The sequence below is a fragment of the Aedes aegypti genome, chromosome 1 (assembly GCF_002204515.2).
Source record: "Aedes aegypti strain LVP_AGWG chromosome 1, AaegL5.0 Primary Assembly, whole genome shotgun sequence".
Classification (NCBI taxonomy): Eukaryota; Metazoa; Arthropoda; class Insecta; order Diptera; family Culicidae; genus Aedes; species Aedes aegypti.
Window position 1 is genome coordinate 307,628,523 of NC_035107.1, and position 18,257 is coordinate 307,646,779.

Here is an 18,257-nt window from a genome sequence, read left to right on the forward strand (position 1 = left end):
TGCCCTCCTAGGATGAAGCGACGAGACAGTTGCACATTCCAAACGCATTCTTGCCCTATTGTTGTAGAATACGTTATATGGATTGGATAGAGGGCGTGGGCTGTAAAATAATATACCTTATCCTACTTGGAGTTTTGACTCTTGGTGTAATGTGTGAAATGAATGTAAGTTGAAATTCTCCTCAATCTTTCTGAACGCAATGTTAAACAGCAATGAGATAATTCAAGCATAATTTTTCAATCCGACGTATATGCAAAATTAACAAATCTCGAAAACTTATTCAAACAGACTCAAGTCAGGAAAAAGGCAAACTTACTGTATTGATCCTACGTGTTTCGCAGACGAAATTCTACACGTTCCACTGTGAACCAACTCGATTTTTCACTTAAGAACGTTCAATTTCAGGATTTACAAAACGATGTAAATAAGATTTTCATCTTTCGCAACCTACCTATTACTTCCACCGCTCTGTTGTATTGAGAGATGAAGTGACTTAACCAGGAATCAAAACAAAACATTTTACACTGGTACAAAAACGTCTTAAGTAATTTGTCATTTTGTCATACAATTTTTGTGAGAAACAATAGATATTACGTATTATGTTAACGTGAACTGATTGCATGCAAAATTTAAGCGTTGTACACGGCGAAAAACTGTTTAAAAGGAAATTCATTTTAAAACAGTTTCAAAAAACGAGTTGTGATTCTTATTAATTAATTTTTTCAAAACCGTATGAAAGATACTTACGTCGATTTGAATAAATAATCGAGAAACCAATATTTGCTGCTCGACAAAAGCATAATCTACATATTGAGTCTACTAAATTACTTCTAAAACCATTTTTTGAATTTTTCAAATATTTTTTTATTATGTCGTATGTTGCTCAGTGTTTTTCATTTAGCGTACACCGTACGTTTTGCAAAGTGACTTAACTGACAAAATTTTAAATGCTAGCACATGCACCATACATATGCTCATAGTAAAACGATTTATGTGTACAATCAAAACATAAATCGAGCATCAAACGATCAGTAGATCGCAATCACTAAACATGTGGAAAATCGAGAAATTCGGATTTCACACAACTGACGAATCGTAAAACTGATGAGGGACATTATTAGTAATCTGTTTGAGGCAATATTCCTCACAAATCAAGCCAAACTTTTCAATCCGACGTATCTGCAAAAATAAACAAATCGAGATTTGCTTTGCATGGGCTTGACAAACGCATAATCTACCTATTGTGTCTATAAAAGTATTCCTACATCCATTTTTTGATTTTTAGAAATAAATTAAAATTATGCCCTATGTGCACTTTACTCAGTGTTTTTAATTTGGCTACATACACCCTTCGTTTGCAAAGCGGCTCAACTGTCAACATTTTTCATGCTAGCACATACACCGTACATATGCTCATAGTAAAGCGACCTATATGTAGAATCAAAACATAAAATTTCGAACACCAGATACGTCATACTGTTTCCAAATCACTAAACATGTTGGAAATCGAGAGAATTGGATTTCCACAGTTGAGCGAGCTGACGGGTCGGCAAACTGATGTGGAACATCATCAGTATTCGGTTTAAGACAATATTTCTCACCAAATTTCGCACAAGAACTGTTCTTCTCCTGCTTTTGTTATTTACGGCTCCGTCCGGTGCTCCTCTTAGTCGAGTTGAAATTGGAAACATTCGGAAACTAATATTCGTTGTCGTTGAAAGTTGAAACTGACGAATTGACTAAGTTTAATAAGTTTTATGGGAATTTGCAAACCGGTGTATGTGCAACTTCAAAACAATACTGGTGTATATGACGTGACGGATGTGCAAAACGAACTGTCAAACCGACGCATCAAGCAAGGTGTATGTATCAATCAAGGTATGGTATCGACGAATCATCCATGGTGTATGTGAGCAGCACAAAGCAAAAGGGTTTATTCTCTAATTTTACCTGTTTTTCAATAAAATTCAAAACAAATCGGATTTGTTTAATAGTGGTTAGAAACAGTGTTCTTTTTTTCAACTTATAGTAGACATCGCAATAGAAAAAATGCAAAACATTTTAAACAGGATTTAAAATGCTTTACAATATTTTGCATCGCATTTTTCTCGAAACCATCCGAGTGTTAGATACGCCGATTTGAAAAATCATGCTTGAAATGTTCGTTATCCATCTATTTTTGTTACTGACGGCTCTGTCGGCTGCACCTGTTAGTTAAATTGAAATTGGAATCATTCTAAAATCCATGTTGTTGTTTAACAACTGACGAATTAAGTTAATTTATTAGGTTTTTATGGGAATCAAGGTATATGTAATAATCAAGGTATGAAAACGACGAATCATCATGGTGTATGTGACAAACACAAAGCAAATGGGTTTAGTAGTTATTTTCAATCTAATTCAAACCAAATCGGCATTGCTTAATACTGGTTAGAAACAGTGTTTTTTTGACTTCTACTAATTGAAAAAAAGTACAAAACATTTTAAACAGGATTTAAAATGCTTAACAATCGAATCCCTTCAAGTGTTAGATACGTCGTTTTGAAAAATTATACTTGATTTAATAGATATGTTGTAAAAATATCAACAGACGTTCAGCAACTTCCTAGTTTTATGACGATATTCTTTGTCGATTCCTTGGGACCTTAGCGATAGATTTATAGCAAGATCTGTGACGAATTGCTAACTACATTTTCGATAGTTAATTCCTGGCGAGTCAAGGTGATGAAAGTCTTGTGAAATTTTATGTACATTCTTGTGGAGATTTTTGTAAAATTGTCCTGTGATATTCGTCGGGTATAATTCCAACTAGATATCCAATGATTTCCTTGGTAGATGTTGTTCCTTTTTTTTTTTGGGTGGGCTCAGAAAGCCATCCAATTCCATGAGACCCTTGGCGGTTTCCTGGTGTCATCCTTGATCAGAACTGATAGTGACTGAGAACAAGGAAAAGGTACTCCCAAAAGTTTTTTTTTTTTTATATGAATCCGATCAAATATTTCTCGGTTACTTTTCAAAAGGACCTATCTAACTCTCTTTGTTTACTTTCTTTTTAATCCATAACTGTTGCATTTTCTGTATGAAACGCTAGTCCTGCCGCTGTTTTTAGATTTATAGTGAAAAAATCCCAAAAGCTTTAGTATTGCACTGTTATAATCGGAAGAGAACGAGATAGGAGAAAATCTCTCATTGGTACATAGGTCCCTTTGTAAAGTTACGCGATATGTATTATAAAGAATCTCAGGTCGATTTATTACGATACCCTTGATCTCAGAAGCTACGTGGTAGATTGTTAGCGAGATTTGAGACGAATTATTGCTAATTACATTTTTGACAGATTCCTGGCGAATCATGGTTCCAAAAGTCTTAAGAAATTCTTAATACATTCCGGTAGAGATGTGTTTTTGACATCAGAAATGGCAGTGTCTGAGTTTCTAAAAAAAACAGTAACTTTAGAGACCACTTGCTTGACCAAACAGGAATCAATAAAATAAAAAGAAACTGAGTAGGAAACACGAAACACTTCAAAAGTTTTTATATGAGTCCGGCCAGACATTTCTTTGAAAGCACTTCTAAGAATTTCTATTGGGAATTCGCATTACATTATGCCAGTTGTTATTCTGAGGCATTTAAGGCACATTAAGGCAGTTTTCCCAGGGTTTTCTTCATTGATTCTTTCACGGGTTTATCTAATATTTCAAAAGTTTCCTTCAGGGTACCTTAAAAATATTAACCATAAATTACTGAGAAAAATATCAAGGAAATCCTCAGTCTCCACTATTTAAAACAGTACATCTTGTTTTCCTAGGGATTCTTCAAAGATTATAGCTGCCATCTATTGTCACAAGGTATCCACCGGTAGCACTGGTCTGCTCTAACAAAATAATCTAATCAAACTCTTGTCTGAAGGATCAAAAACGAATGGTGGACCCGTAAACAACGCAATCCGCAAGGGATTAAGAATCTCCTTCCAGAAGTAAGTTCACACTAACAGTCGTACAGATTGGAAGAAGAGCCCGCCCTACAGAATTCAACTAGGATTTCTCCAGAAATTATTTCAGCAATTCCTTCAGATATTGCCCCACAGATTCTTCTATAAGAAATTCTTCCAATGATTTTTCGAAGAATTCCACTAGTTCAACTAGTTTAGCTAGGAATACTTCCAGGCATTTCTCCAAGTACTCTTACGGAGAATTGCGTTTTTTTTTTTTGTTCAAAAATTGAGAAAAAAAACCATTTTTGAAATAGATTTATTACTTTTTTTTATCATAGTGTGTTTTTAGTAATTAATATGAAAATGGCCTCCAGCATTTCAGTCAATCATGTACAGATCGAAGAGTACTTTAAAAGTATGTACTGTTTCGTATACAATACTACAGCCGTCAACACTACAACGTTTCGTATGCAACTCATAAACGTCCCATTCAGCAGTTTTTTTGTCTTGCACTCATAGCTTCAATGGAAGGTTTACAAGAACCAAAAAGAAAAAACGCTGACAAAATGCGAAAACACTGTGTACAAAAACAAATCCTTGGGTCAAACAACACTGGCAGGTAGTTGTCCGGTGTAGACGCGTAACCTGTCTGCTCTTCACCCTCACAAAAAAACTCCATAACACTCGTGATCAGACGTGCCTACCTGATTGTTACCGCATTTTGCATTGCATGTGTGTTGCTTACAGGTCGTAAACCATCAACTCGTTTGGGACTCTTGTAAGGATTTGCCTGTTATTTCCATCATTTTACAACCATTTTCGGCCAAAATTTTAGTGGAGAGGTAAGGGTTAACGTTGCGAAGAAATCATCCTAAGACAATAGGTCGAATGGGACAAAAGATCGAAACACAAGACGTCAAAAAAAAAAAAACAAAACGTCGGTAAAATCTCTTTTTCAAAGTAAAATGTCCCCAATCATGTTCGACCTTACGTATTTTGACCTTGTTTAAACGGTTTGTATTTCGACATTTTGTTTCTAAACCTGTATAAATAAATTAAAATCGTCAATGGCAGCTGAATACATACAAATTCTCGTAGTTTTTGTGGTTTGTTTTCACGAAACTTCTCAAAATGAGCTATCTAACATTGAGAGCCTCTCTTTGTTCACTTTCCCTTTAATCAATAACGGAACTTCATTAACCTCTTCTGTTGCGTTTTTTGTATGAAACGCTAGCCAAGGACATAACCTTTCGATCTATAATGAAAAAAAATGCCAAAAACTTTAGTATTGCACTGTTTTAATCGAAAGAGTGCGAGATAGGAAAGAATCTCTCATTGTTACACAGGTCGTTTTGAAAAGTTATGCGAGAAATCTTCAACAATTCTCGAAAACTTATTCATACAGACTCAAGTCAAAAAAGTATACAAACTTAATTTATCGATCCTACTTGTTCCGCAGACGAAATTCTACACATTTCGCCCTGAACCAACTCGATTTTTCACTTTTAGGACGTTTTATTTCCGCATTTACAAAACGACGAAAGTAAGATTTTCAACTTTCGCAACCTAACCACTACTTTTGCCGCCCCGATGTATGGAGAGACAAAGTGACTTAACCACGAATCAAAACAAAACACTACTTGAGTCGATTTTACACTGGTAGAAAAACGTCGCAAGTGACTGAATAAAACGGCTTATCATTTTGTCATAAAATTCTTGTGTGAAATAATAGGAACTCCATAGTTTTCGAACGGGAGCTCATTGTATGCAGCATTAAAGCAATGTACACGTCGAAAATGTTAAAAAGGTGATTCATTTTAAAACAGTTTTGGAAGACTGGATGTGATTCTTCTGAATTAATTTTCTCAAAACCGTATGGAAGTTACTTACGTCGATTTGAAAAAGTAATCGAGAATTTATCTCTGTATCAGGGTGACCCGTTCTGAAACTAGGTAACATTGAAAGATGTTCTCTTCTACGCTGTAATCTTAATCTTGTAACTGTATTTCGTCGAGCGGGTGCCGCACTATTATGTACAGAAATTGAATGGTATGGAAGGTGGTTCTCATTAATTGCCAATCTCCTCCTTCTCCTTCTCGTTGGCATTCGGTCGGCTATCGTTTGATAGCATCTGCACCGGATGATTTCATTGCGTCGGCATTGTGCTCTTGCTTTCAGGGTCATTTGTACGCATTATCTTCTCTGGTCATACGACGAATGATCATGATTTCTGGCTATATCAAGGTATGTATTTGGTATCCAGATACCAAAGTTGTATTAAACACTGATTCAATTGATGTTTGTATGAAGTTTAAGGTATGATTTATCAAACTTGTTATTGATCTAATCCACCAAGCATGCAAAATAGGACTTTAACTTTCATTTGAGATAGGTATAATTTGATTTAAATTGCACGATAAAATTTAGATTTAATCAACTTTTTTGACATGCTTACAGTCTTTATACAAAATTCTTCGTTCCTCTTATATGGAAAAATACAATACAATAAACTGTCAGAAAATATTTTTTGAGTATCGAAGGTATTCTGACGTTTGTTGATAAGTCTTGTTTAACATATTAAGTTTGAATTCTGTGGCAAATTAGGCAAAAAAAATGCCATACAAGCTGACAAACTTGCATGCAAGTTGACTGAAATCGTCAAATTCTGCTTTTTCAACAGCAAATATCTCAAAAACTAGACGTGCTATGATATTTTGGAAAACAGCAATGGATTCAGCAACCCAAAATTAAGTTAATAGTGGTATTTGGGTGCTTGAGACAAAAACGTGTTCCGCAGTGTAATTGAGGCAATACAAAATCAATACCTCCTAAAAATGAATACTTTCCAGATTAGTACACCGATTTCACAATCAGTTCACAGTTCTGAAATAACACGCATATAAATAAACCTTGGGCGCTACACATTTTTCGGTGCCATAAAGTAGGGGCGTAAACAACAGAGTCAGCCCCCTGTCGCAATTAGTATGTCACTTGTTCGTTTGTTGTCTTTATGATTATTTCTCACTGGCGTTGACTCGGCACGATACCGAAGCGTATGCGTTATCGAAGAAATAATCATTGCCACTGATAAGACATAGGTTTTTTTCGGTGCAGACATCGAATCGGAGGTCTGGGTTTCGCAATGTTCAGTCGCGGGATGTCCGGGAGCTGTCAACCACACGTGGAGTTATGCGAGGATCGCGATAAGCCAAAGCTCAAATGTCAGTGTTTATGCGATATTTGATATATTGAATGTGTTTGTAATTATGAAAACTTCGATGCATACGAGTCTTATCGCGTTAGGATCTAAATCTGACCCCTTTCGTGTGACAAATGCCATTTGTCACTTGGTTCTACGTATTAAGGCTTAGCTCCGATAAGATATGTGGACTAAAGCTGTATATCAGCCGATTTAGTGGAATCTGAATATCAAGTTCATCGGATAATAACCGGGTTACATTCACCTCAAGGTAGAAATTTCACCACTATAAGAGAAACAGCAAACAAAGGGAAAACAGGAATGACAGAATTTTGAAGTTTCTATCGGAAACCTGAAGCTTTTGCAGGAGTATAAAATATTCTACTCTCTACTGTAATTTTAACGTAATTTCTCAACAAATCAATCGATATGTTAGAATTGTTGACAGAATATTATCCGAAATCCAGAACAATCCAGTTGAAATCGAATAAATAAAAAATCCAAAATCGAGGATCTTATGCATTCTTTCATAATCATGAAGTTTTCGGCAGAATCTCCTTTTTCGATATCTCGCTGAAATTAAATGATCTATGTAACAATGAAAGATTCTCTCTCTCTCCTTTCCCGCTCTCTTTTGATTGTAACAGTGCAATGCTAAAGCTTTTGAGAAGCTTTTTCACTATAGATCGAAAGACAATGTCCTTGGCTTGCAATTCATACAAAAAAAAACGCAACGGTGGAGGTTATTGTGGTCAGTTATTGTGATTTAAATTTCAAAGAAAGTAAACAAAGAGAGTCTCTCAATGTTAGATAGGTCCTTTTGAAATGTTACGCGAGATATAAGTTTCAACTAGTAAATTGGACCTTGTGTAGACGTACCTCAACTACTCCGCAGTGATAGATATGAGTTGTCAAAATCGAAATCCCCACATGCGGTATCAGACATTCGTAATTATGGATGATGTCTCCACCAGCTCATATCTTATCGCCGATATCATGATGTTCGTTGGTTGGACGAATTCAGTGTTTGTTTTCTGAATGTCACCGCCCAAGTGATGAAAATAGTCGTTTGGACGGGTATTCGTTTCTGTTGATTGAATGAGTAATTGGGGTCGAAATAGCTTATGATGGAGTTGCTTCAAGAATACCTTGATATTCAGTGTTCCATCGTAGGTATTTTTTAGAAAGTAGATGAAAAACCGAATTTAGTACTACACCATTTAATTCCACTAGAGTTTGTATCCTTTGACAGATACGTGTATTGCAACCTCAACTGTAAGGCCGTCTTCAGTGTCGTGTACTAGACTCGACTTTAGTACTATACCATTTAATTCCACTAGAGTTTGTATCCTTTGACAGATACGCGTATTTCGCGAGTCTAGTACACCACACTGAAGACGGCATAACAGTTGAGGTCGAAATACGCGTATCTGTCAAAGGATACTAACTCTAGTGGTATTAAATGGTATAGTACTAAATTGGATTTTTCATTTACTTGTAGGTATTCCACTAAACAGCTCGAAGATTTATTAAACTTAATTAAACTTTTTTAGATAATATATACATACTAAAATCTATACACCAAATTGTTGTTTACTGAAATTGGCAAAATTTCACTCAATTTCCCCAAGCCGATATTGTAAGTAAATTGAATTGATGCACATCAGTGCAATACGCTGGGTGTCCATCCAAAACTAATTTTCTAATTCCCGGATTTATCCCGGTTGCCCAGAATAATAACAAACTGGTGGCAAAAATGATCTTTGGACTTGATATTTCAGTTTTTTCTCATACAAATTTGGACTTCCACTAACTAACTAAGCTTCAAACGTATTAAACTTCGAAAACAAAAAACTATTTGTTGAAATATCTAAGGACTGTCCACCCACTAGAACTCATAGAAAGTTCAGAGAGAATACGGAATTGTATGAATAAATTTCTACTCTGTGTATCAACATTTAGACTATATTTCCACAAAAGGGCAAAGTTCAATAGTCAATCTATTACATTCTAAGAATGCCTTCGGAAATATGCGTAAGGCATTAGCCATGGCCCTTCCTTGAGAAATTATTTACCTGGTGAAACTCATGTTGGATCCAAAGAGAGATTAACAAAAACTATATCGTCAAATATTTTTTTTTATGTCCTATGAATCTCCCATGCAATTATGGGCGGTGAAGTGGCCCTTAACATTTTATACATAAATCCAAAATTGCATATTCCAAGAATCGCATGAATCAAAAATCTGGCTAGGAATACCTAAAGGCCCTCGCTATTTGTTTATCTATCAGAGAGTATGCCATGAAATCATAAAGGAATAATTTAAGAAATTTGTAAATATGAAGAAATCCATACAAAATCCCTTCAGGGGCCTCATAATTATCGATCAAGGCCTCATTATTATAGATCAAGGATTCCTCCAATTAGTAATCAAGATAAGGCTTAACCAAGAAACAACGGAATTCTTAATTAATCTTACAATAATTTCAAAAAACATATTTGGCAAGAAATATGCCAAATATTTTTTTGGTTTGGCTTTCTACTAAGAATTTTAAGTAGTATCAGGCAAGAGTCTAGCCTAATACTCACTGAAAACCATAATAGCAATCTACAGATAACTCTTAAGTCTTAAGTCGATATTTGAACAGAGATGCTAATGTAATGGGAATTTCTTTGACTGCCATGTGCAATGAGCATAGAGTATCTTTGTTCTTACCACACGATATATGCATGCAAAATGGTTATTTAGCAATAAAAGCTTTCAGGTAATAACCGTGGAACTGCTTTTAGAACACTAAATTGAAAAGCAGGCTCTATCCCAGTGGGGACGTATACCAAGAAAAGAAGGAGAATCATGTTAAAAATTATGAGAATGATTTTAACAGGAGCTTCTACAAGAATCACAGACATAAATTCTTAAATGCATTCCATAAAGAATTTATATTCCTTCTTGTCCTTGTCTTGCCTGACGATGATCTGTCCAAATGACCTGAGTCTTGTCATATTCGACTCGTGATACAATGAAGAACATCTGGAATTTCAAGAGTTTACATTTACGGTTGTGTTGATAGCGCTGATAATTTGATGAATTAATAACTCGTTGATTGCGACCAATCCATCGAATTTTTATTTAAAACCATTGCTTTATCCTCTAGATTTGTGGTGGTTTTGAAAATTTAGAGGTGGTTTTAATCCAACTTCACCTTATGATGTTATCGACGTTATGGGGGAACACTGTTTCAAGGCCCAAGTAAAAATGGTACAAAAGTCGAAACTAAGAAGAAGTTTTCTTCTTTTAAATCAAGAAATCGAAGAAAATGAAAACACACAGCTGTTTTATTTGGGACATTAAAGAGCCGTGTGTTTTTATTTCCTTTGTTTTGTTTGTTTAAAAAGAGAAAACTGCTTTTTCAGTTTTGACTTTTGCATCGTTTTTACTTGAGCCTTAAGGGGCAGGATTCGTATTTGATTTCAGAATTTCCAAAAGCAGTTTTTTCATTCAAAATCAAGAAATTTTCTTGCTTTCTGAGATGAAGTAATGCTGACAAACTTGCATCTTGTCACCTTTATTCACAGAAGAGAGGATCGATGCAGAGAAATCGATCATGCGATCTATGTCCTTATTATTGCACACGATTGACTTAAAAATTTACGTAGGAATCACTGGGATTAAGCGCATAAAAAATCCATCCAAACGGGGTGATAGGTGCTCCGAGCAACAATTTTATTTCAAAAAGTGCTTCGCGAGCCAAAAAGGCTGAAAACTCCTGATTTAGATATTTTCCAAGAAAATGCTAAGTCATCCTGGATTTTATCTGATGATTATTCCATCGATTTTCCTCGAACATTATCCAAGACTTCCGTTAAAACATCATCAAACATTCAATCACAAACTCATGCAGAGATGCCTTCTGGGATTTCAAAGAATTTCATAAAAAAATTATTTCAGGATTTCTTTGAGATTTCAACTAGGAATTTCTCTAAAAATTCTATCAATTCCCTCGGGATTCAGTCCCTGCTTCCATCCAAAGTTACTCTCTTATTAAATTATCCTAGAATTACTCCAGCGTTTCATCTTAAGTTTTATTAAGTAATTTGTCCAATAGTTCTTTCAAATAATTCCCAAGGAAGTCTACAAGGATTTCTCCAGACACTCTTCCAGTAGTTTTTCTAGGCATGTTTCCAAAGTAATGTCAAGGAATTTTTTTTAGAAAGTGTTAGAGAAGAAGTAAGATTTTCTGAAAGAACTCATGGATTCATGAGGGAGTTTTAAAAGATTTTCTTTTAGTTTTTATTCACTTACTGATATTTTAATAAAGTGCTCGAAGATTTATCATCTAAACTTGCTAAGATAAATGAAAAAGAAAAAAATCGAATTTCTGGATAATATCCCGTAGGATTTTCTGAAGGGAATTTGTGAAACACACCAGACGGGATCTCTAAAAAATATATATAGGGATCGGAGGATTTCCTGGAAAAATTGATGTAGTGTAAAAAATTGTTTTAGTAATTCATTGAGACATTTTTGGAAGAACTGAAGTAGTAATCCTTGGATGAAATGCTGAAGAATTCCCAAGAAACATTCTACAGTAACTTAACGATAAATCACAGGTGGAATTTATCGAGGAATTCTCGAAAATTTCGTAATAGATTTGAGGATCATCTAAACAACTAATCCATCAACTGAATTCTCTAGTTGTTACTCAGGGATATCTACAGAAATTCTTCCTGGAGAATTCACAAGATTTGATTCCAGAGTTTTTGAAAATAATCGTTTAGAATTTTCTCAAAATTCCTAGGATAGTCTTTGGAAAAATGTTTAAAATATTCCCTGAGGAAATTCTACAAGATAGTAGCATTACAATGCGCAAGGATTCCCTGGAACAAATTTTGAAGAAATTCCTATGAAAAATCGCTGGAAGCATTTCTGGGAAAATTTGTAGAGGAACCTCTAGAAGAATTTCGTAAGGGATCCCTGTACGAGTCCTTGAAAGTATTGGTGATGAAACCTCTGGAGAAGTCACTACGATAATTCCTGGAGCTTTTCCTCGAAGAATCTGAGAAGAAATTCTTGAAGAGTCAGTCATAGTCGCGTCATAGTCTTTATATATAATAGAGAAATAGAGACCTGCTATCAGTCCTCTACAAGGGAACTATGGGAGATCGAAATTGGATTTCAAAGATATTGTGAGATACTTCGCAGATCCCTATATATCTTAAATTAATACAGGTATTAATTTAAAATCCAAAATGGATAAATTATCGAAAGTATTCCATTTTTTGTAGAACTCTGAGTTTTTTAAGGGTCCGTCCATAAATGACGTAGAATTTTTTCACTTTTTTTACACCCCCTTCCTCCCTCGTAGCATTTAGTCACAAATGATGATACCCCCCCCCCCTTGGAAAATACGTAGCATATCAAGCACCCACCCTAAATTTTTAGTTTGTTTTCCTCAGCGATTGGGTTAAAATGAAAGATTAAAATCCAGAAATTTCTGCACAAATATAGAGATTAATTGATATTGAACACTGAAACATCAGGATAATCTGACGAATGATAGTTTGATATACCGTAATGCTAAAAAAATCCTTTGGAAAAAGTTTAAACAAGCATATTTCCTGTTTTAGCTACATAATTTTGATTCCCAGTAATCTAATTCGTAGTAATTTTGCTGTTGTTAAAACTTAAAGAGTTTACAGCTGAAAATGTAGAAAAAAGCTGAAAATCTTGCTCGGATTTATAGAGCTAACAGCACTCAGTTTGGGTTCATATTTTTTTATAATATCTTTTTCTTTTCTGGCGTTACGTCCCCACTGGGACAGAGCCTGCTTCTCAGCTTAGTATTCTTATGAGCACTTCCACAGTTATTAACTGAGAGCTTACTATGCCAATGACCATTTTTGCATGCGTATATCGTGTGGCAGGTACGAAGATACTCTATGCCCTGGAAAGTCGAGAAAATTTCCAACCCGAAAAGATCCTCGACCGGTGGGATTCGAACCCACGACCCTCAGCTTGGTCTTGCTGAATAGCTGCGTGTTTGCCGCTACGGCTATTTGGGCTCCTTTTATAATATATTTTATAATATATTGAACAGAAATTATATAATAGGCATTTTTTAAACTGTTCGTGGTTGAGTAACAGATTTTAGTGATTATGATCAATAAAATAATTTAATTTGGTACGGATCTTCGTCAATATTCAGTAAATTCAAATCCATTCAGGAAACAGTGGCCAGATAGAGAAAAAATGACAATTATAATATTTGGAATGTTTCAAAAATTAGCGATTTTAATAGTATAATTAATAGTTCAGCTAAAATTCATCACCGTCATAATGAAACAATTAAATATAAAAAAATGCGCTTTCGTTGAATTATCGAGTGATTTAGAAATATGAACGATAGGACAATTTTGATAAAACTCGAATTTGAAGTCCTGATTATTATCCAGGCTGTTTCATCAAGAGTATTGATATATCAAAACAAATCGATGATTTGACTGAGTGGAGATCTCCTGCAACATTCAACGCACAGAATAAAATTCTTGTTTTACGTGTTTTATTATAATAACGTTAATATTTGCCTAAAAAAGCATATTGTATTAGCTTGAAGAATTAAAGCTTCAACAGAAAATATGAATAAAATCAATAACGATTGATTTTATGACTTGTAAATTGTTAAACAATATTTTCCAAGTCGATAAAGCATTGATTTTTACTAAACTACTTCTTCTCTCTGGCGTTACGTCCTCACTGGGACAAAGCCTGCTTCTCAGCTTAGTGTTCTCTTAAGCACTTCCACAGTTATTAACTGAGAGCTTACTATGCCAATGACCATTTTTGCATGTGTATATCGTGTGGCAGGTACGAAGATACTCTATGCCCTGGGAAGTCGAGAAAATTTCCAACCCGAAAAGATCCTCGACCGGTGGGATTTGAACCCACGACCCTCAGCTTGGTCTTGCTGATTAGCTGCGCGTTCACCGCTACGGCTATCTGGGCCCCTAAACTAAACTAATCAAGTTTATAAATAAAATAGTTTAGTCACGAATACAATATAATATTCACATAACTATTTTTAGCATCATAAAATCTGTTTGATTGTATTTATCAGGAAAATTTGAAATTTCTTAGAAGTTTTCAACCTGTTTTGAAGTTAAATCATCATTTCATAACCCAAGTTTGATAAGTCAGACAAACAAGATTTATAGAAAGAAACTGTTTGTCAGTTTTTTAGTGCTACTCTTTTTACCGAAATTATTCAAAATGTCCACTAGTTGGGACCCCTCCCTCCCCCTCGTCACACATCGTCACAAATCCGTGAAGCCCCCCCCTCCCCCTAAAATGCTACGTCATTTATGGAAGACCCCTAAGAGAATGTGAATTTGTTACTGCAATTATGTTAGTTTAAATTATATTGTTTTAACGAAGTCCGTGTCTTTTTAGAGTGTCGTGGGTTCAAACCCCACGTAAGTAGTTGTTTTCTTAGAATTTCTCATAATTTCACTTATTATTTATCCATCTGTGCACATGTGCAATGAGTTAATTAGCATTAATCAGCCTAGTTTTTTTTGTATTGTTCAGAATTTTCTTAAAAAAGTCCTACTTTTTTGTAAATTTCTAATGATTTGCAAAACTCGTAAGTTCCTGATTAAATGTTTGCTTCAACTAGTTTTTTTCATATATCCTAAAATCAATTCCCTTTGTTAATTACGCTGTGTAGAACTTAATATATGTATGTTCATATTATGTAGTATAGAACTTCGTATCGAACTATACAGACTGCTGAAATCGTAAATCAACTATCAGAATTTAGCCATATATCATAGATAGATTCATAGGCGTTTTTGTAGGTTTTGTTTGATTCTTTGAAGTCTACTATTCTTGAATGTAATTTTGAATTTCTCTAATAATATGCAGAAGTTACTTATGGAAAATTGGTGCTTCTAACCGAAGCCATGTAACTACGTCATTTTGAAAGCATTAGAAAACGCGATTGCATCTACATCTGATTACAAGCTTCCCTCCAAACACGCAAACACTGCATTTGCCGACGATGACAGAGCACAGCGAGAGGCAACAAGTGGCTCGTCTTCTGACTGCATGGGCGCACGTGGCGCAATAAAAAAAAAGAACGTCTGCGATATTGTTTAGGTTCTGTGCATTGCCACGGTTACCGTTAGGACTGTGAGTAATTTACCGGCAAATATGCTGCTGCAAAAAAACGTATACGAAAAACTCACCTGTTTGAAACACTGATGATCTGTCACTCAGCGGGAAATCCTTTTAATCCATCAATAGCTTCACATGCACCAAGTCACACAGCACTGTTTTTTTTTTCTAGTTCGATATTCCTCTTTAACGGTTGTTTTTCTATGAAGGCACTTGAATCAAAACTTGGAAATCAACAGTTCGATCATTTCGCACATAACTTGGTTTAAAGGTGTTGGAAAATAGCCGAACCGAGATCGGCCACTTTCAGGCACTTTTAAAGCAAACAGAGATTATGTCTGGTGTATAATGAGGTGGTCAGTTCGATCCGTTGATGAAACCGCACTGCGCTCTTTTTCTCTTCTATGGTCAATAACTGATCCCGATGATCGAACCGCACCCCGAAAAAAAGAACTAACGCAAAGAAACCGGCCTATCCAGAAAAAAAATATAGCGGATTACACTGCTGCACCACTATAAGCGCAGTTGCTTCTTTTTTTTTATTCCACCACGAAAACCAGACACGGAGCTCTGGACAACGGAGGTGGAACTCGTTTAGTGGGGCTTCTCTGCAGTTGCCCCCGCTCGGTTGGATTTGGATGGTCTCTAAGAAAGTCAGAATGATGACTGGGGGATGACGTGGATGGGGCGTAATGGGGCGTAAGCGAGTGAATGAACAAGGTGAAAAACGTTCCTTTTTTTTCAACAATAAGAGCTTGGATTGTTTTTATTTTTTTTTTGCAATTATTTTTAATAAGTCAAAGGTGTAAGGTGTTCAATATTAAGAATACCTTTAACATTAATGTGAGGAATGGACATGTCGAGCGTGTATGATTTATGAAATCTCAGAGTTCTCGCGTAACAATTCAGAAGGGCCAATCCTCAGGCCGTTGATTCAGAGAAAATTCAATGTGAATATTATTTAAATCCCTATTTCTCGACTTTCAACCAGGCATTGGCTTTTTTTATAAAGCCAAGTTGAATTTTGTTAGCGTGCTTTAGCCCAAGGCTAGGCCCTTTTGGTTTTCAACGATTCTCATCAGGTCCTTTACAGGATTCAGAATCCTTTCAGAATTCTCATCAGAATTGTTCCAGGATACTTATCTAAATTCTTCTTGGATTTTCTTCTGAATCCTTCCAGTATTCTCATCAGCATCCTTCTAGCATTCCCATCAAAATCCTTCCAGCATTCTCATCTGATTCGTTCCAGGTTTATTATCAGAATTTTCTTGGAACTATCATCAGAATAATCTCCGGGTTCTCGTCAGAATCCTCTCAAAATTATCATCAGAATTTTCTTGGAATTTTCATCAAGATTCTCTCCGAATTCTCATTGAATTCTTTTCAAGATTCTTATCAGGATCTTTACAGGATTCTCATCAGAATCCTTTCAGAATTCTAATCAGAATCCTTTCAGAATTCTCATCAGATCTGTACTAGGAAGCTTATCAAAATCCTTCCAGTATTTTATTCAGAATCCTTCCAGAATTGTCATCAGAATCCTTCCAGTATTCTCATCAGCATCCTTCCAGGATTCCCATAAAAATCCTTCCAAAATTCTCATCAGAATCCGTTAAAAAGTCTCATAAAAAACCTTCCAATTCAATCCTATCCAAAACCAGGATTTATTTATTTTTCTTCCTGGATTGTTATCAAAAACCTTGCAAGGATCTCATAAAAAATCTGGCTTTTATCAAAACCATCCCATCATTCTCATTTTCCATTCTTCCAAAACTGTCAAGATAATGCCTCAAGGATTCTTTCCAAGGAAATGCAATCAGAATCGTTCTGGCTTATTCACAAATTTCATAACGCTGGTGGGGGTGGGTGGCTGTCGTATTGATGTTACGGCTCATACAAAATTTGTAGAATGTTCATACAAAAAGCGTTACGAGGGTGTGGGTGGGTGTCTAAAATGGCCATTTTCGGCGTTATGAAATATGTGAATGAACTCTTCCCAGGTTCTTCATCCGAATGCTACTAGGATTCTCATCGGAAACCTTTCAGTATTGCTGCCAAAAATCTTCCAAGGATCTCATCAGAAATTTCCAGAACCCTCATTGATCTTTCAAAAACATGTTATTGAATCACAGTTGCGGTATAGTTATCGACCGAATCCAACAAAAAATACAATTTAACTCCCGGTTTTTATTTTATTTTACGAAACAGTTGGTTTAATGTTTCTCATGGATCATTCAAAATACACTAGACATCTGAAACGGCATTTATACGTCCAGAATGTCCAAAATTTACCTACAATAGTTTTAATTCTCTGAAACAGTGTTTTTGAAAATTTCCCCTAATTTTCCAATTTGGTCTATTGGGATTCTAAAACCGGACCTCCAATGGTCCCATATATTCAATATGACTAAATGGACAACAAAATTAGATTTGGGTCAGTGCTCCAAATCACGTAATGAAAGTTGCGGCCTCCTAAATCCAAACATGTCAAGTGGTTAAGTGATTATTGTGGTTCAAAAATGTTCCTCTTGAGATCGCTAGACTTAATACATACTATATTCATATGTATTCCCATAAATACATACGAAATATATTGAATTTAAACCAAATTAATCACTCGTGAAATAGGAGGTGTACACTACATTTTTGGCCGTGTATCCGAATTGGCCGTCAGTGCTGTTAGGAGACGCAACTTATTCCCTGCACAAAATCATTAAAATTTTGAGAATTTGTCTATTGAATCAAAAGATATGAGCAAAAAACTGCAACAAAGTCGTTCACGCCTTTTAAGGGTTAGTAATTGTGAAAAATCTAAAAACACAGAACTGAGTGGAAGTCTTCGTCCCAGTGGAAATTCAATATGAAGAAATTGAGGATCAATCGACATTTTCACATGCATGGTATTTATGATTGCAAAACCGCCTAACTTTATGTTCGATCACATACTACAT

The 18,257-nt window shown here is 35.4% G+C and overlaps 1 protein-coding gene across 6 annotated transcripts in view; it reads right to left on the reverse strand.

The window, feature by feature from the left end:
* The window catches only part of LOC5572601 (protein lethal(2) giant larvae), a 93,190-nt gene that overhangs the window by 71,763 nt on the left and 3,170 nt on the right, over positions 1-18,257 (reverse strand). The window contains exon 2 of one of the 6 annotated variants that reach the window (XM_021838475.1): positions 15,378-15,518. The exons of 1 other annotated variant lie outside the window; for it this stretch is intronic. The gene's annotated coding sequence lies outside the window, so the exon portion shown is untranslated. Of the gene's footprint in view, positions 1-15,377; positions 15,779-18,257 lie in introns of all 6 variants that reach the window. 4 more of the 6 variants (XM_021838476.1, XM_021838478.1, XM_021838479.1 and 1 more) reach the window with 4 other exon arrangements.